The sequence below is a fragment of the Manacus vitellinus genome, unplaced genomic scaffold, assembly GCF_001715985.3.
Source record: "Manacus vitellinus isolate BGI_N305 unplaced genomic scaffold, ASM171598v3 scaffold_20_pilon, whole genome shotgun sequence".
Lineage (NCBI taxonomy): Eukaryota > Metazoa > Chordata > Aves > Passeriformes > Pipridae > Manacus > Manacus vitellinus.
The window spans coordinates 7,344,459-7,364,716 of NW_021939471.1; the positions used below are offsets into that span (position 1 = coordinate 7,344,459).

The 20,258-nt window shown below is 41.9% G+C and overlaps 1 protein-coding gene across 1 annotated transcript in view; it reads left to right on the plus strand.

The window, feature by feature from the left end:
* Window positions 1–20,258, plus strand: part of PLCL1 (phospholipase C like 1 (inactive)) — a 188,766-nt gene that overhangs the window by 100,425 nt on the left and 68,083 nt on the right. The window lies entirely within an intron of this gene.

Below are 20,258 nucleotides of genomic sequence, written 5' to 3' on the forward strand. Positions count from 1 at the left end.
TAATGCCCAGGAGAGCTTGGGAAGCTGGTTGCAGCACTCTCTGAAACAATAGTGTTGATTCTTAACGAATCTTGGAAAACTGGGGAGATTCCAAAGGCCTGTGGGACTCTTAAGCCCTTCTGGTGTTTAAAAAGGGCACAAAAGCATAACCCTTGTTAGTAGGTCAGGTTGGCTTGATGTTAGCTACAGGCTGACAGGGCACAAATTGTTTGAGACTCTGCATTAATTTGATACTCTAAAGTATTAAAGGCTAAAAATATAATTCCTACTTACTATGGTTTAACCACTGGTAGATTTGTCTAAATTTTTCTTTTGGTAGGGTTATGTGCTTTCATGATTAAAAAAACAGTGATTATATAATATGCTTGGATTTCTCTAAATCATTTGAACTAGTCATATCTGTCTTTTTGATTAAAAGCAAAATCCAGGAAACTCACGTTGTATTGAATTAACCTGCTAAGTGGATTTAAAACCTGAGATTTTGAAATGAATTCGTTAACAGGTACAATATGAACAATGAGACCCATTCTTGTCTTCCTGGAGCTACTGTTAATAGTGCCATGTTGGTAGAGTTTGCATACAGAAGTGCAAGCAAGTAACGAGGACATCAGCTTACAGAATGATGTAAATCACTTTTGTTTTCATTCAGCCAAAAGTAAGGTAATATAGCAGGGAACTAAGAGCCCTACTTACATAAATAGGGTAAGAAATTTCATATTTGTTATATATTAACCAAGGTGATTTAAGGTCTAGCTCAAGCTATTATAAAAAATCTGCTCTAAGCAATACAGCAAGTGAAGCCTGAAGTGCAACCTGGAATGAAAGGAGAGAGGTGCTGAGCTAGACAGGGGATCACGTCTGTACCATATAGAAATGCAACAGTATAGAGAACCATGCAAGTCAGTTCTAATGGGCAGATAGTTCCATTTTTACTCCCTCCTCAGAACAGCAACTGAATTGCAAAGAGCACAGCAGCACAGGCAGCAGGGTCTCACCATGGGCAGAAGCTACTGGCTGGCAGCTGATGAGGTCAGGATTGCTTCAGGACCCCACCATGGCTCCAAAGGCATGCTGACCAACAGGTGCATGTTTTGTGAATAAAATAGCTATGAGGGAGTGCAAAATACATTGTTATTTAGCTTAACAGACTCAGTGTCCATGGGTCGAAAGGCTTCTCTTTGTGCGCAAATTCTGGGGGAAGGTGCTTAGAAAACAGTTTGTCTTTTTCTGAGGCCCTGATAGCATTACTCAGCCTTTTGGAAGAGCAGCATCCTTTTGTGCCAGCTTTCATTAAACACTTCCCCTGTTTCCCAGTTTTCTCCCTTTCATGTGAGGGAATTTCATCTTGCTGCCCTGGAGCAAAATGGTCACAACTGTCTCGAGTGTGTTCTTATTTTGTGAATCTGCTGGCCTCGTTGGCTGGGGACATTTGGGAAGGGTGTATGTCAGCATCTGCTCTGGAACAGCTATGTGTGTGCCAGTTATCAGGGCAGTGGAGAGATGTTTGGCAGACTCTTCCCACCCCGCTCGCCTGGTTTGGCAGCTGTGGGCCACCTGCAACAGCAGTGGGGTTTCAGTCACAGGAAACCTGTTTAACAGAGTGCAAAGCCCTGTGTGCTGGTGGGCTGGCATGGGTGCAGTTGCAGCTCAGTGGGTGCCTCAGCGGCAAATTAAATTTTCCATTCCTGAACTCAGTATAAACATAAAACTTGAAAAAGAGAGAGACGGAAAGTTAAAAAAATGATAATTCCACCCTTTCATGACAGCCACATCAGGCACAGAAGTGCTGAGATGTGCAAATGCTCTGACTCTGCACACTGTTTGCAGGAATGAAGCTGCAGTCAATACCCTTCTGTGAAATCATTAAACAGAACAAGCCAGACTGTCGTGGGTGTCTTTCTATTAATTGAGCTGGAACTTTGGACTGGGAGTGAATGTGACCTGCGGGTGCTGGTGGATGCTGATTGCCTTCAGCTATTAGTAATGACCACAAGGCATTAGCTAAATGTTGCTTTGAGAGATATTAAATGAGTTGTCAGCTCTCACTGTGCTTTAAAATCTATTGAAATAGTGACTCATTCGTTGAGCATAGGTGGCCATCTCATTTCAACCAGGGTGGACTAGTCTTAATTGTACTGGAAGTACCAGTGTGGGGTGACAGGAATGGTCCTGGGTGTGGGTTAACTTCTAAATGACTACAGACTTCCAAGGTGGAGGTTCTTCATCCCAGACAAAAACCCCACCGTATAGAAAGGATATGCAGAGCTCTACAAACTGTGAGCAGCATGAATAAAACAAATTGGAAACTGATGTTTATTTTTGCTCATAATAAATCTAAGATACTTCAAGTGAAACTGTCAGGTAGCAGTTTCAGGACCAAAGAGTATACCTTTTTTTTCATACAAGAAGTATCTAAGCTTAAATACATTGCCAAACATACTTTGATAGGACTGTTAAAAGCAGAGGTGGTTTCAAAAAAGTAAAATCATGATATGAAAATTGTTTGGGAGCTATTAAAAATGTCATTGCTGACCCAGGAAGCCTCTCAGTCCTAGATATCTAGAATTTGTCCAGAGAACCTGTACTAGAGGAGTGTCACTGGTCAACACCTAATGCCCTCCTCTAAGTCTCCCATGTTCACAGCTCAGAGATTTCTGAGTGCTTGAGAAGGTTGGGTAGAACTTTTTTTCCTTTGATATTTACTTTTCTCTCCTGGACATGCACTGTCATTAGAGAAGAACATAATCTATTTGCTTGTGTGAGCCTACATGGATATGAAAAATGAAATTTATCCTGTGGTGTAAGCATCCTGCCCTCTGGAGAAAAGAAGCAACCTTCTCTCTTGTGAGGCCTCCCACTGACTTTAGTGAGATGATCATCATGACTAACAACTTAAAAGCAAACCAGGTGATGCACAGGTAACAGAGGTTCAAAGGGATGTATGTGAACAAAACACATTTTGGTTTTTGCCTCACTGGCTGGTTCAAAATGTTTTGGTCACTACAGGTGGCCTCAAAAAAGGCCTTAATTCTGGGAGGTGAGCATTTAGATCATTGAAGGAAGAAAACAGAAAGCCTGACACCAGAGAAAGTTGGTATGGTGGTTCTTTTTTTAATACCAACTTCTTTTTTTGTTCTAGCTGCATACTTTTAGAGAGGAATATTTTCTCCCCTGTTGTGGCGCTTGTATTAGTTTTTCAACAAAAGGCTCAAGGGGCCTGACAACGCACAGATAAAATCATACTGAGCTGTGCTTCCTGGAATGTGGCACATCAAACAGGCCTTTGTTGGGTGGTTAAAGAGCCTGTTTCGTTCAGATGCTATTTTGACAGAATGCATTGTTTTCAAAGACCCTGGGAATTATGCCCATAAAATGCATTCAGCATTACATTTATGAGGCTCAATTCAGCACTGGAACGGTGTTGTCTGGGGACCTTTAAAGACCAGACATGAAAGCAGTGCCGTAATCCTCACACTGAATCTCATCTGTTGTATCGCGCTGTCTCTCTTGGCGCAGCACGTCCACACCTCAGTGTTTCTGAGAGTGCCAATTTAATATTTCTTATTTATTATCTAAGCCTTGCATAGTTGTGCAGTGTGATGTAAGTATTGTCTAGCATTACACATGTTCTATGAAACACTATAGGCCCTTCTGCACTTTTTCTAATGACTGCTGAAATGAAGGCCTCAGCTCATAGCCCTATACAGAACTGCTTTTATATTCCTTAGTACTAATTCCTAAAAGATGACGATAACAATATTTGTCAGCTTTAGGAAAGGACTGTCTAATCTGTTAAAAGATACTGACAATTGTGAGTATTAATATGTAGGAAGATAAACATAGGTGAACAATTTCTGAAACTCCTAGAGTTCTGTGGGTTTCGTGGGGTAAAATTCCCCTGATACTCCTTCAGGGATGTTGCTGACTCTTATGTACAGGTATGCACTATCCATAATTACATATATTTTAGCACACACCTGGGTTAGTTTCCTGTTTAACCATGTGGTTGTAGGATTGCACTGCTGACACAAGAGAGTGCGTGGAAAAGTTTGGTTTGGGGCTTGGAAAACCCTCTGTGGGAGGAGTTTGAGTTTGGATACGATTTAAGCCACACGTGGAATTGTACCTTCTGCCTCTACAGTGTGACCACTTCTTTTGGGCACCACCAGCTATTCAGAGCCTGAGGAGAATCTAAGGAAACTCTGAAGTTAAGAGCACCACAGGCCTCTGGAATCAATTGATTAGCTCCTGGGTTACGAGTGAAATAGAAAATGAGCAGTATGTGTTGATGTATTTCTTACACAGTTTTGACTTATACAAGGTACAGATGTACAAACCCTTCCCGTATTGAATTGGCTGTGTTGCAGCTGTTAGTTGCATATGTGATTATTTTCTTTTTAGTTTTGACATTTTTTGACTGGCAAAACTGTCAGTAACCCCAAACAAAACCTAACAAAATAAACTTAACTGGAACGGAACTACACTTTAAAAGAAAACATTAAGTTGTCTTGTTCCTGGCATAGCTTTCTCCATTACCTGAACTGATAGAACCTACTCTGCTTGTTTGGAGCTGTACAGTGTATCTTCAGTCAGCACTCCTTTACGGTGCTACTACCCAGAGCTACTTATCTACTGTATACAAAATACAAGTTTTCCTTATCCCTCTGTGTCTGTACAGTCTGCCCACATGATTTGACTAAAATTCATGTCTTCCTGCTTACATTTTGGTTCTTTCTTGGGACTGTTTTTGTGTGGTTTTGTGGTTTGATTTCTTTTTTTTTTTTTCCTTAGCCAGTTAGCATAAAACTTCAGGGTTTCAAATCTATACAGCCAGTTCCTTTAGCAGCTTACACTCTTTGCAGCATGAGTGCTCTCTGGGCTCTGACACCTGGAGATGCTGTGTGTCAGGGCATGGTTTTCCTAAGAGGTGTAGACTGTGAAAGGCTGCAGCCTGGAAACTGAATGTGCTCTTGTGAACACTTGAGGATTTGGTGTCTATGCTCCAGCAAAAAGAGGAGACCTCTCTGTGTGTCACCCTCTGGAGCACAAGGTAGTCTTGTTGTATGGTACAGGGAGTCAGCTCCCGTGCTCAGACACAGACACTCGAGAAGGAAATGGGCTGCCCAGGATTCAAAGGTGAGCTTTGGGTTCATGTGGTGTTTGACACTGTGCACCCTGTACTCTCCAGTGTGACCTGCAATTCTGGCTGTTTGAGTCATGGCAGGAAGGGATCTCCTGGAGAGAGGGTGAGTGGTGCTTCATGAAAATCAGGCCCCACCAGGGTGTGGCAGGGAGGGTATCTTAAAAGGCCCAAACTTGCCCATCACTTTTGAAGTTAAGGAATTTAATCAGCTTATATTAATTTGGACCCACTTCTTAAAATGTTTAAACATGTGCATAGATAAATTGTTATGAGAAGCCTTAAAGCTAAAACTAGGCACAATGTTCTGTAGTGCTAATTGGTGAATGGGAGCAGGGAAGGGCTGTGCCTTATCACCAGGGCACATCTTAATTCTATTTTTATAGTAGAGTCACCTTCCTTTCCTGCTGGTGACCTTACTTTCTTCAGATGGTGGGGGGAAAATACTTCCTTCTGTCAATTGATGCTGCAGTCTGATGGATTTGAGATCAAACTCAATGTATGCCTACTCTGGGTGTGAATTAGGTCTCAGAACTGCCTGGAGCTTGTGGAGTGGCCTGGGGGTGCTAAGTGCTGTTACAGAACTTGTTTTATTGTGATGTGAACACAGGCAGAATTACTGAAGTTCTTCTAACTGGTTCCTCATGGCACTGTTTGTTAGCACCACCACACTAAATGACCTCCCTTACATAGAGAGCCTGTGAATTACCAGCTCCAAAATACTTTAAAACTGCAGTCTCTTCTCTACAGGTGGCACAATGCAGTGCTTCTGTCTATCTATCTGTTGGTTTTGAGCTGGGAAGTAAAAACCCATTTAGTAAGATGGAATCTTTGAAGCTATAGCAACTAGGTATTTGGGGAAATGAGTGGCAAATTCTGTAGAAATTCTGAATGAAAAGAGTGACAGAGGGTATTGAAACTGTACTCTACTTTCCAGAGGACCTTACTTTCAGAATTCTTGGTGGTTCAGGGTTTTTTTTTTAGTGCTGTACTCAGATGTAGTGTTGGTTCACGTTAAGTGTGTAATTTTAGATCTTCTCAGCTGTTTGTCATGTCCTTTTAGCTAATAGAAACAAAATGAATCATCTTTATCTGTTTTAACTATGCTTTCTGTATCTTAGCTGACGAGATTTCCGGGTAGATAATTCTTGAATTAGTTAGAAGTGTTTGCAAACTCCAAACCTGAGTTGGATACCTGAGAAGATAAGGAGAGGAAAGTGAAAAAAACACCGTACTGAAAAATAGATTAAACAGCTCAGTATATTTTGCAACATGTGCATAAAATGGTCTGGAAAAATGTTGGCATTGCACAGCAAAGCATCCTCTGGGTAAGGATTGCCCGTGTAACTGGAATTCACCACCTCTGCAGTTATGCAGTATAGTATGTTCGTGTATTACATGCTTACACTCTTTCTGTCAATAGAAATCTCAGTTTTTCGATTTCCTACCTTATATTTTATGTTGATTCCTGTTGCTTTAATACTTTACTGTCTGCTATGATATTAATGGTGGTGCAAGCGGTAATCTGGTGACTTTGTATTGACAAAGTAATTTCTCTCTGGCTCAGTTAATTTATCTGTGAGAGAAGTTAATCAAGTTTCTCAGCGATGAGATGTAGTTTGCTTGAAAGAGCTCTCTTGGAAAGATCCCCACAAACTTACTGTCACCTGTGACTGGAATGTGGACATCTGGAACACCATGAGACACCAACCTATGCTCAAAACCTCTCAGGTTTGCTGGGGAGAAGTGAGAGGTGGACCATACTCTGGTTTGCTTTGCCAGAGGCTCTGGAATTGCCTAAGTAGATGGTGACGCCTGGTGCCTGCATACAAGAGACTTTTTTAATTAAAAGAAGAATCTATTAGCATGGGGATGCCAGGAGAAAACCAAGTTATTTTTAAAGCCTCCTTTCATTCAGAAACTATTTTTGAAATGCTAATGGTGATATGTTTGCCTCGTGCTGCTGTATCATAAGCAAAATTTGCAAATGTTTAAACGCTATCCTATTTTGACACTTGGCAACTTCCGCTCAAATTCTGCTGACACATTTTTACAGCTTGTTGCTACATGCCTTGAAGCTGGATAAATACTTAGCATCGTGAATGCACAGACATTTAGTATATGAAGTGTCTCTTCAGAACCCAACAGAATGGTTCAGTTGTCACTGATGCAAGATGCCTGTGGTCTGCAGTTGCAGTTTTAGCAGAGGAGCATTGCACTTTGCCTTGCATTTGTTTGGAGAGCAATTAAAAAGCCTTACATTGAATTTTAGCCTGGAAGAAGACTTATAAAGACATAGTGATTCTTTTAAGAGGTTTTTTGGGCTTTGCTGACTCTGTGCAGAGTACAGAAACTAGAACCACCTAAGTCTTTGTGGACTTAGGCGTGCTTTGCAGTGGGCTGTTCTGCCAGGGTGGTGACTTCTGCACCAGGGGATAAGAGGTCCTCAAAAGGAATTTTTTGTTGCCTGTTTAAGAGTCTTTACTGGAGAGTCTTTCTGGCAAAACCAGGAAGTTTCTGACCTCTATGGAGCTGAGCAAACAAACTTGCTCCCCTTTGCTCTGGAAGTTAGTGGCTATTTCTGGGGAAGCAGTAGCTTCTAGGAAAGCAAACAGCCTACTGAATCTCAAGATGCTAAGGGCACAAGTAATTTATTGAGTTAGGACTTAAATAGCCATGACAAGGAAACCAAGGTACATTGACTTTCTTATCTACAGTTGCTGCAGTCTACTGATTTTGTATTTGCACTGCTGAGGCTTTCATTTGAATGGCAAGAAAATTGTGAGAGCTTTCAGCATCCTATCAACCTCTAAGCACTGGCACAGAAATATGTCTTTTCTTTTGAACTGCTCTGTGCTAGGTCCCTGGTAATTTTTTGACATTACTGCCAGCATTTAAGATTTTCTCACCTTGAAAATGTACAGACAGATGTGTCATACAGTACTTCATGTTCTCCTAGCTCTCACAGCCTTCTCCTCTACCAAGGAACTGAAGGTCTGGGAAGAGGATAAGCAGAAGTGTAGCTAAAAATGATGATAATTTGATGATAATAATAAGTCAATCTCCCTTAGCAGTTCAGAGTTACCCTAAGGAAGAATCTGGCCTAATCTAAGTTTAATATCCACAGGAAGCTTTTCCTGTCAGGGACCTCGGGGACCAATTTTGTTTCTATCATGAATGGTGCAGGCACTTCCAGTGAACAGAGATACACCTGGGCTGCAGTTTTACTTTTACTGACAACTCGGATATCTACCATCTTTGGCTGTTTTTTGGGCTCTGCCAGTTAATTCAATAACAGTGATTCAGAAAAGCTGTTTGGAGATGAGGAATGGTGCGGTGCTGGGGAACCCAAGTGGCTTTTGAAGAACCATCTCTCCATGGCTCAGCTGATCAAGCAGTGCTGTAGTTACAGGGGCTTTTACTATATAGACCAGTTGGGTTGTCTTCATACTCTTTAAGAAGTAGCTGGTGCATCCTGTACCTGACCCAGGGATCTGGGTTGCGAGGTGTTTGTTGAGTGTCCAAATTATTGTGAAGGCTCATTTGTGGCTGGAAGAATAATTAAAAATGCTCTTAATGTAAGTAATGTAAATGTGGAGTAATGTTTGTGGATGGTCAGGAGAGCACAGGACAGCTTGGGATGACAGTTTGAAAAATGTGGCTTTGTGTGGGGGTTTTCTGAAGCCAAGCTCTGTTTGTAATAAACTGCAAAGTGAAGCGCTCAGGAAAAGATGAATGTGAAGGATTTAGCATCAGGACGCTTTGTCAGTGATTAATGGAACTTGGCTAGTTTTGCTGCTTGGCAGTTTTACCTCTGCACGATGCCTGTTACCCTGTGGACCATCTATAATCTCACTGGTTGTAGCTGTTTGGACCCATAGCACAAGCCAGGACAGAGCAAAGAATTCTGTCCTGCTGGTGGGTCTGCTTTTTAATCAAGTACATATTAACTGTGACAAAGAAGCAGATGTTTTCAGGGGTTTTTAGATAACTTAAAAAGGCGTGGTTTTGGAGGTACAAACATCCTTTTGGCTGCTATAAATCACTGTCGTTATCTTGGATGAAATGAGTTTTGGAGTTCAACTTCATCCCTCTGAAGGACACCTCTGAGGGTTAATTGGTGTTGTCCTGAAGCTTGCCTCCATTTTTAGCCTGGTATCAGTCCTGGTGTAAATAAGAGGAACTGCAGTGGCTTCATTCAAGTTGGGCAAACCTCCAGGAAAGTGTTTTGAAGAACCCTGCAGAGGGGTGTGTGAGCCGTTGGGGTGCTTGTTGTGGCCAAGGCAGGAGGAGAATGCTGACTGTGCAGGGAGGATGTGTCTGGGTGCAGGCAGAAAGTACCAAGAAAACTTGGGAAACCAAAGACTTGGCTGGGCTGTTGGGAGGGTGCAGGCTCACTGTGCCACGGGACCAGCCTACCCTTGCTTCTGTAAGGGGAGGAGCAGCACTAGCTGTGAGCTGGCTGGGAGGCTTGGGATGGAGCAGCAGGGAACCTGACAGAAACAACCAGCAGCAGGAGCCATAGCAATGTCATATGCCAGAAATTTATTTTCCTGGGAAGTAGGGATTCCCCAGTACTAAAGACAGGGTGATCCTATGCTTCATGTCCCTGCCTGCTCGTGGGGGCTTTCCTGCATTTCATTGTTCTCACTTAGGAGCTGGACTTCGATGATCCTTGTGGCTCCCTTCCAGCTCAGGATATTCTCTCATTTAGTCCCAGCCAGTAGAGATGAAACCTGATTTTGCCATCATTTCTCAACAAACTTTTCCAGGTCAAAAAGGGATTGTTCTTTTCTCAAGATTTCTGGCCTTGGCTACCAAAAGTAGTGGCCGCATGTGAAGGACCAGTGGGATTTCACACTCTGACTTAAAGCAAAAACAGTGCTTTTAGAGGCATGCATCTGTGGAAACAGCTGTATTTATGCTGGGAGAGAACACTTTTCCTCCTTGCCTGCTCCTCCCAGCAAAGCTCTCTGCAGCCCTGCCAACCTTTTGCAGAAGAGGAGAGGCGGCCACTGGCAGGCTGCCAGGCAGGCTCCCCATGCTACCGCCAGAGGTTGTGGGGATGCTCCTACTGCCCCTGGGGAGCAGGAGGGTGGCTGGGAACCAAATAAGTCACTGATGATTGTTCCTGATATGTGCCAGAGTAAGTCTCTCTCTGTAAGTTTGGCGCTGCGTGATTTCCATGGCTTTCAAAACTTTGCAGTTCCTCCAGACTACAGAAAACATACATAATGAGGAAAACCAGAGAAGAAAAAATAACTCCCAGCCATGCTACCTTGCAAGATGGTTTGTAAGTTATGCTTGGTTTAAGAAAGCACTTGGAACTGCAGAGAACAGGCACCTACATCTGCCAACACACCTCCACCTCAACTGGGACACCAAAACGATAAGGATTTCATGTCTTTGCCATATGCCTGAGTTTTGTCCAGATGGTGGAGGTAGATAACTGGTGTCTTGGGCATTACAGTCCTTTAGGGGAAGTTGATGTCTTTCACCCACACCCTGTGTCTGTCTTATTTGCCTGGGAGCTACATTTTTGCATTCTCCTTATTTGACATGTATAATGACAGGGTTTAAACAGCCTATCACATAATTAGCTCTGAATGCATAATTTAACTCCACTACTGTGAGTATGGGAACATGCCTTGCCCTTGCTCAATGTAATAGGTGAAATGCAATGTATTAAACTCAGCATGGTAGAATAGATGTCTTTGTCTTAGAGCAGGTCCATATGAATGTTCCTCAGAGCTTGCTTTACTGTCACTTGCCAGTTTGTACCATACTGGTTATAACAGATTTTTGCTAGAAAAGTTTCTGTACAAAAAAAATAGCAGATCAAAGTCCCTGTTAGGGCTTGGTGGTTCTAGTTTTGCTGCCTGTAGTTCTCTGAATGGCAATAGATGTATCAGCATGCATACATTACAAAGAGCAGTCATGCAATATTGAATGGTCTGTCTGTAAGTGGGTGCTGGTGTGGTGTGAAGTGTGTGCAGTGTGTCTGTGCCTGGAGCACTGGAGTGGTAGAACCCAACTGTGACACTGCAGGCTCTGCTGACAGACTAAGGAGCAGCTTGGTGATATTTTCTTTCTATTGCCCTGGTGACTGAATAGTTTCCTGTAGCATCATTTGGGATGAAAGTGTTAATGTTTGTTCAGTGATGTGAGATGGTGAGAAAATACTCCCGTGTTTTGGTTCTAAGCTGATTAAAAATGCGAGGGAGAGGATATTCCCTTCTAGCTTTGACAGTTCCAGAAATAACTGTGATTGAAATCTGCATGACTTTCATGTTGTCTCTGAGGTTTGTTTGTTTGAAGCATTCAAGAACAATAAAAATACTGCCTGTCTGAATTTGAATAACTGTGCTTTCCAACCACGGTGGCACGTCTCCTTTATGAAGAGATGTGCAGCTATTGCACAACATAGTGATGCACTTGTGGTATTTTTCAAACCAGGTTGTTCTATCTTTACTCTTAAAACTCTGGACACAAAAGTCCTCTTACTACCAGTTCTACCACCCTAGGTAGAACCCTTAGGTGCCAGGGTTTAATTTGCTCCCATTTGATTCAAAAGCTGTCCTGACCTCAGTGAGAAGAGGATCCTGTTCTGTACAGCTTTGCACTTCAGTGGGATAAATACAATGTTCAGGCACTTGCAGACCATACAAATCCTAACACTTTCTTTTGTGAATGAATATGCTGGCTCTTTTATTTAGGGCCAAAGTAGCTGAAATAGCATTTATTGTATTTACAAAGGAGCTCTGCTGTCTTAGTCAGCAATAGCAAGTTACCGTTAACTGCTCTAGGCAGCAATTTTCTCATTAGGTGTTTTAATGAATACAGAAAGGTTTAAATTTATTCTTATTTCCACCCTCCTCATGCTAGATGCAGCTCCTAGATGTACAGGAACCATGGATTTTAGAGCAGGTCTTGGTTCTGAATGTAGGCTGCATTAATGAGTGTAGGAACTGCAATACCAAGCTCATCAGTTCAACTAAAATGCCATGCAGACAAATCGAAAAGGTCTTTATTTATAAAGCTTCTTAAAAAAAAAAAAAAGAGAGAGAGAGAGAAAAAAAAAGAACGTATGTAGCTGAAAGTTACCCTGGGGATTTGTGGTTAACAGAGTGATTACAGTATCAGAACAGACTGGGCAGCAGCTTTGCTTCCATGCTGGAAAACATACTTTTGATTCACCATGGCTATGGGAGAGATCTTTTGGGGATGTGCTTTGGGTCATAGGAAAGACCCCTGTCTATTGTTGTTTTGACAAGTTAAGCTTCTTTCCATTTAAGTTAAATTTAATGTAAGTTTTCCCTGTCTCCCATATTTCTTTTTTTTTTTAAAATTCTCCTTTCTTTCCATATTCTTTCCCTATCAACCCTATTAAAGTCGAAACCGAAGGAGAAAATTTTATGGGACAAATTAATAGAAATCCTGTAATTTTAGAGCTTTTTCTGAAGAATAAATTGCTGTCTTCCAACCCCTTGGTGTTTTTCTTGTCTCTGATACTCACAGAGGTGTGTCAGACTTCCCCAAGTGACAGTTCCAGAAGGAGCTATGGGAGGGACCTCCACAGCATTGTCCCTTCACCTGCAGTTTAGTTTTTGGTAGCCTGGAGATTCTTGTGTATATTAACCCAGTTAGTGGTTGGTTGTCCTTTACCTGTGGTCACTCTCCTTCTACTGCAGCACTTCAGTGGCAAGCTTTTTCTTCTGGCATCCCTGCAATTCTCCTTCCACTCTTCCAGTTCTGCCTTCATTTCTCTTTCTGCTGCTCCTTCACTGCCCTCCCACCACTGTAGGACCTGGGCGCTGCTGGGGTGGGTGTGGGAGAGTGGAGGTGTAGTGTTAGGTACCTGATGTGCTTCTGTGCTGTAGCAGGGAATAGGATTACATGACCTAAGGGAACCTGTCAAGGCCCAGTGTTTTTAACTTCATCCGATGTGTGTGTAAAAGCGCTCAAGAAAATGCCCTGAAGATCAATTTCCTAGACCCACATGCAATATGTGTTAATCTGTTTTTTCAGGTAAAACTTAAGGTATATTGTGTTGGCCAGAAAGTAACTCTGGTATTCTGTACAAGTTAGTCCTAGTCCAGTCTCCATCTGTGACCTGATGTTCCAATACTACTGTCTGTGCTGCATCGCTCAGTGGGACTAGTGACATTTAATTATTTCAGTTCTCCCAACTGAAACACATGTACTCTTTCTTAATCTTTGTTTAAACACCTCAGTGCCTAATGCAACTCATTCTTAATCAGCTAGCTTCATTCAGTTACTCTTAATCCATCTCAAATGCTTTTGAACACTGTAATTTCACTTGCTGTAGGAGATGAACAGTTTGCCCTTAGTACTTGTCAGCTGGGTAAACTGAAAAGATAGATCACATCAACTCTCTGAGCTGAAAGCTTCCCCTTGCTTTTGGTATAGCATCAAGCTTGGTCCTCGTTTGTAGGCAAATGTGTGACTTTATTGGGTTATTAAAAGTGATTTAAAAGGCTTGCACGGAGTGAGAGGAGAACCAGGAGAGCAGCATCCTGAGGGTGGAGAAGTTGCTGGAGCATGATACCTTTCTGATGTGGTGCAGGGGACAAATCAACAAAATTACCCCCCCTTTTAATGTAGCACTCCTGTAACCAAAGGTATTAAAACTCCTATAGATAAAGGCACTGAGATGTGAGGGTTTGTGTGGGTATCTGTGCAGAGGAAGAGATGTTTGTTACAGGGGTGAGCTTGTGTAATAAGATGGGGGAACAGTGAAAATGGAGCAGGAAGTATTAACTTGGGATTTCACCACTCCCTAAACTGTGTCTGCCTCTGAGGTCAGGTTTACTTCAGGGGGATTTTGCTGCTGCTGTCTGTGAATACAGAGTGCAGTAGCCATTTGTTTTCAGAGGATTTCTAGGATAAGTTCAATTTTCAGAGTCACTTATACACTCAGTGTATCCGAACGAGGGTGTTCGTTGGCTGTTCTCAAAGGTTTGGTTCAGCTGTTTGTCAAGAGCCTCAAAAATCTTTTAAATTTCTCTGGATTTTTGCCCTATTTTAAGGGGTCTGTGCTCTGCTTTTAATCTGACAAAGGAAAAACAGTTTTCATGGCTTTTGCTACGTAGCTGTCAATTTTGGTATCAGAGAGGCTTGGGGGTTGCTGTGTTGTGAGGAATGACTCCCACTATTTCAAAATGATGACAGGGAAAATTTAGGAATGCTGAAAGAAGCAAAGACATATTGGTAGTCTTTCCTCTGGCATTTCAGAAATGTCAGCTTCATGTTATAACTAGAACGCTTTTTTTTTTTTTTTTTTTTTGCATATGTTGAAAATCTTAACCTCAAGTGAAATTTGGAAGAATTTCCTTACCCAGTATCAATCACCATGTTACCTCAGATAAGGCTTATAAATTAGAAGAAATGTTTTATGCCAGAGTGTAATAATTGCAGGTCTGTGGACGGTTTAACCACGGGATGAACAAATTTTGAATTGGTCTCTAGTCTTAGGTATGTGAACAGAGTCTGAAGTCAAATCCAATCTTGGCTGAAACAAACATTTTTTTTTAAACAAATTCTAGAATGTTGTGTGACTTCAGTAAACCACTTTAAAAGGGGTTTTAGAACATGAAAATGTGAATAAGTTACCTGATTTTTTTAAGGCTCTGAATATTTGCAGCACCATCTGTAGTCTGTGATTTTAATATGGAGATATCACATGGACTAAGATACATGGCTTTGGCTTTCCAAATGTGAAAATGTCCATCTTAATTCCTTTCCTGCATTCCTGTAAAACCAAACCTTAACTAATACTAATTTTTTATTGGTTTGTTTGTATTTCTCCCCCTCCCCCAGCTGCAATATTCTGTGTAATGAACTACCTAATTTATCTACATATAAGTTCTCCAGAAGCAGAGTTAGGCAAGTATTTGTGGTTGATGCTGTGGTGTTCCTTGTTAACTGAAACAGGAGTTTTGTTCTTTCCTATTGCTAAATGGATGGGGCCAAGAGATTAATTTCATGTCAGAAGGTCACATGAATGAGCATGGGAGAAAAGACTTCTTCAGGTCTTCCTTTTTTCCTCTGCCTGTGTGTTAATCTGTTTCAGCAGCAGCCAAATAACAGACTGTTTTCCTACTCATCTGCTGAAGACACAAGTTGCAGCTGTCAAGGAGGTCCCTTTTGCCTATATTTCATAGCAAACACGTGGCTCATTTTACACAAATCTTTTTTATGTACCCATTAGCCTCCCAGGATGTTCCTAAAAATCCAAACTAGAAGAAAAAAGACATGTAAATCGAGTGGCATTTGGCTAATCAACACCTCCGTGCAAGATTTTACACCGAACACGGAATCCCTGAAAATAGTCTATTTGCAAGCAATGAAATTCTTGGAAAGAAATACTAATGATGTTCTAACCAGGGGAAGCTCTGTGTGTGCATGTGCTTTCGAAAAGTGAGAACAGCCTTTCTAAACCTTCCTTTCCTTGGAAATTAAAAACATTTTAATGCCACACAACTTGAGCTCAAGCAGAATTTAAGTAGGTGAATGTGTCTCGGAGTCAGCAATGGTGAGAAGGAATAAAAGAGCAAGAGAGATGAATCTGTGAAGTGTAGTTCTGAGCAAGTGGTAACATGAGGAACAGATGCCAACCCCGTTAGCATAAAGAAAAGCTTTTCCTACTCTTTTCTACAGACGTGTCCTGGAAGGCACTTGCCACGAACAAGAGGAACCTGCAGCACTGATAGCACGCAGGGAGACTCTTCTGGCACAGAGAAAGCACTAGGTAGTTATTGTTTCCTGTAAAGATTAAAATGGAGGGAGAATATGCAACAGGAGTGGGGAGGAAAAAGCCCAAAATAAGTTTAACTGAAGTGTTTTGCCCCGTGCAAAAAAACCCCCACAAAACAACAAACCCAAACTAACCAAAAAAAGGTTTCAGTTTCTAAGTTTTGGGTTCAATAATATTTAAGACTTCATATATTCCTGTCTTTGAGAAGGAGGTTAGTAGAGCAAGTTCATTTTAATCACTGAACATTTGGAAAATGATCCTATGAATTTATAGTAGTATGATGACATCTTGCAGTGTAGATGTTGGCAAGAATTAGGTAAAATAACGCTAATAGCTACTTGGAAGGAGAAGTCCCTGATTTGATAACTTTGTTTTTTGCCATATGGTTGTGGAGTGGCAGGAGGTGGACATGGTAGAAGATTGAGATATCTGGGTGACCTTTGCCTTCATCCTGCTGTGCCAGCATCACGAGAGGAAGGGTTGCAGCATCACCCTGCCCGTGTGGAAGCCCCTGGGGTCAGGACATGGCACTTCCCTGGTGAGAGAATGGGAGAAGGGACCTCCTTCCAAGGAGCAGGAAGAGCAATGTGAGCAAGCTGAGCTCTGGAGAGTAGTTTGGTTTCCTCTTTTTGGCTCCTAAGGTTTCTTTGGCCTGAGGGCTGAAGATATGCATAGGAGAGGAAAATGTGATCCTAAGCAGAAATCCCTTGAATCTTTATTTTCCATGAGATATTGAGTAAAGGTCAGAGGTTCTGGGAAGAAATGTCCAGTATTTTGACCAGTTCCTGAAATACAATTTATTTGGGGGCTTTTGTTTCATTTCCTGTTTTTGAGATTACTAGGGGATTTGCAGTAAGGAGATGCATGTTCCAGCTCAGTTTGTGACTTTAGACCTTTGGTGCTGGAGGTATGCTCCATTTACAGAACTGCAGCTGACCTTCTTTAAATAAACTAAAAGCACTGGAAATGTATTTCTGGCTTGCAGAGTTGAGGATGTCCCATCTATAACATACATTCACTTGAGTATCCTAACAGTCACGGTAATTACAGTTGTTTTTCAACTTTCAGTGGTAGACATGTTCTTTTCAGAAGGGTTTTTGAGGGAAGCTGGACCTACAGAACCTGCAATTGCAACAAAAAAACCCAACTAAAAAGCCAGCAAACAATTACTTGCAAAGTTTATACGTCAAACCTGAATGTCCCAATATTAAGATGGTTGGGGGCTGATGTCAGTTTTGTGTCCTCCTGTTACCTCCTCTGCAGGTGTCCAGGACCTGCAGCTCTCTCAGCCATGGGCTGAAACCACTCTTCTCTTGACAAGGCTGTGGTGGCCCTTTCCAAGGGCCTCAGTGGGGTGGATGTGGTCCAGAGCATCTGTGTGAGGAAAAAGCTTTGTAGTCCTGCTAACCACAGTAGACCCTTTGGCAGGGTGGGGAATGGCCCACGGGAAGCTGCAGGTTCCCTGATGGGGTACTGGTGGGTCCTGTCCTCCAGCAAGTGCTGCACTGGCTGTAGGAGAAATGCACTGGGCAGTGCTCCTTCCATGAGCCCTGGGTCACAGAGTGCCCTTAGGCCTCCCTTTCTCCAGTCCCAGGTGGAGCCTGAGGTGGCAGGCTTGTGTTTGATGTTGGCTCCTTGGTTTTCCTCTTTCAGTGAAATCTTGCTAATGAAATTTGCCAGTGAAGTCATCCTACTTTGTAGCCTTTTCTTTTTTGACAGCTTGTGTCAGAAACTAGTTTGTGGTAGTGGTAAAGGAAACTTCCTACTTTGCTTGATGTTGTTTTGCCAGGTCTTCTGTTCCCTCTGGGCTGGGCAGAGATGCAAAAAACTATGCAATTTGAAAAGCATTCAGAAAGTGGAGTTTAGGTTTCTGTAGATGGCAGGGATGATCTCTTTAGCAGATTACCAAGAAATTGATGTGTAGTTCATTGAGATATCTATTGGGTGCACCTTCCCTTAAATGTTTCAAGGTGAAAAAATGAATTTGTACTAAACTGTAGAAACGTTAGTAAGTAACCTGACCAGAATTATTTGTTAGAAGAATGAGTGATGGATTTTATTTTGATGAAGGCAAAAAAAAAAAAAATCATATGAAATTTGACTGTTGTAGGCTTTCTGAGGCTGGTGCTGCCCTCATAGCTCGGTGTTTTTTGTTTGTTTGTTTTTTAACAAAATTCTTGAGAGTTAGGTGTGCGAAGAGTAATTCTCCCCCAACTTTGAGATTAAGGACTTGAAGACATATTTTTAAACTACTTTTGTCCACTTAAAAGTGTTTTTGTTGTACTTCAGTCTGTTGAAATCAGCAGAACTATGAAGATTTGCACCATCTTAGAGACAGAACATTTTCTTGATGCATTTTTAATTCCAAAGTCTTAAAAATATATGTACTTTTTATTTAATGGAAAGGAACCGTTCGTTTCAAGATGTATGCAAAGACTTTGTGTGGACAGTTAAATAATTTAAAGTCACCTGGAGTTTCTTTCATCGTGACATTTTACTTAGCTTTTCACATTTTAGAGAAAAATGATATGTTGTCTGCAGATGAACAATCTCTTTCCACTTCCATTAAACTCTATGTGGAGGTGTGAATATATGTTATTAGAGACTTGGGGATAGGCTGTGAAACAGAAAATGGGAGAAGAAGGCTTCTCCATTTCTGAAAACATCACAGTGTCACCCGGTAATTAAAGCCACCTTTTTATACCCAGGGTGTTTTGTGGCTGTGAGAGCACTGCAGCAGCTCCAGATAAGCAGGGGCAGAGGGAGCTTAGGGCAAAGTCTCTGCTTTTGGCTCTCACAGGAATGGAGTACTGAAAGATGCACGGTTTGGGAGGTGCTATGGCTGGTTTCAGTGACTCTGAAGCCTATGAGGTATACGAAGTATATTAATAACACTGCAGCTCTTTCCAGAAGGTGCAGCTGAAGCTGAAGTGCATGCCAGAAGACAGTGGTGTCAGGCAGAGCTTAGTGTAAAACAGGCCATTATTATTGTGGGGTGAGGCCAAATCTATTGTATTTGTCTGCAAACGGTGTTGATCTTCATTCCAAACCAGCAGCAATATGCTTAGCAGACTAAATAAAATGTGAACAGTCACCTGACAGATGAGAAAGGCTCCCTGTTGTCTTTTTATTTGTTCACATAGGCTCCTGCTTGAAGCTGATGCTTTCTGTAGTACATGATCTTGAAATAAATTTTAATAATCTGACCTTAGGGCTTGAATGTTGTACTTAGCTGTCGTATAGAAGAAGCTTGAATCAGGTTGAGAGATTAAAGTTTCTGTACAGGGAACAATGTTCAGAATTATGATCCATAAAGAACTTAGGATAAGTGCAAACCCAGATGTCAGTATGCTGAGGCACTGCTCAGGGTGTGGTAAGCAGCAGTTACAGTAGAGATGCTGTAGATAGGAGAATGTAGATTCTTTATCTTGCCATTCTCTCGATGCTCAGTGCACTAACAGAAATCTCAGCCTGTGCTAAAGGGGAGTAGGGGTTCTTGGGGACTATACAGCAAATATTTTCAGTGCATTAGAGGTATTATCCTGTCAGTTTCTCAACTCAAACTGAGTGCTTTGGAAGAGAATCCTGTACCACGCTGTTTCTCATGAGTACACTGCATTTACCTAGAAATGTCAACTAACACCCACAAAATCTGGATTCACAAGCAGTTGGTGAACAGGGGCATTCGTGTCTCTGTCCTGCTGTAATTAGTTACCTGGAATGAAGCACAGCACAGATATTAGGCACATGGAAGTGACAGTATGTGTATATGTTCCTTTGCAGACCTTCATCTTTTAAAAAATGTTTGTGCATTTCCATACCTGAGGCTTGATCAATGGGTTCCTTTTGCCAGGTGGCCAAGTGCTTTTTGTTGACACAGACTTCAGCTGGGTAGTGCTCTGCAAATTTTATGGAAAAGCAGCCAATATGGACTTCATGTACAATCAGTAACTGCATGGCTGATATATAGTGTTGCTGTATCACTGCTTTTTTCTCTTTTATTCCTTCTGATGGAGGGGTTTAACAGGTATTGAGCCTTGAGGAGCTAGCTTTACCCTTTTGTGGGAAGATGGGAATGCTGACATGATAGATGACCATCCCCGGAGCTTGGATAGGTCATGGCTGTCCTTGGAGGAAAGCAGCGTTCTCTTGGCAGAATTTCCATCTGTTGTTCTCACACCTCAACTGCATCTTCTGGCTTCTTTGTTGCATTATTGACAAAGTTTGACAAGGCACATCACTAATTCTTGTGTTGTGTTCCCTCATCAGTCAAAGCTACATTTGCAAGGAGCAGAGAATACTTCCCAGTCTGACGAACCTCCACAGTCAGTCTGGATGGAC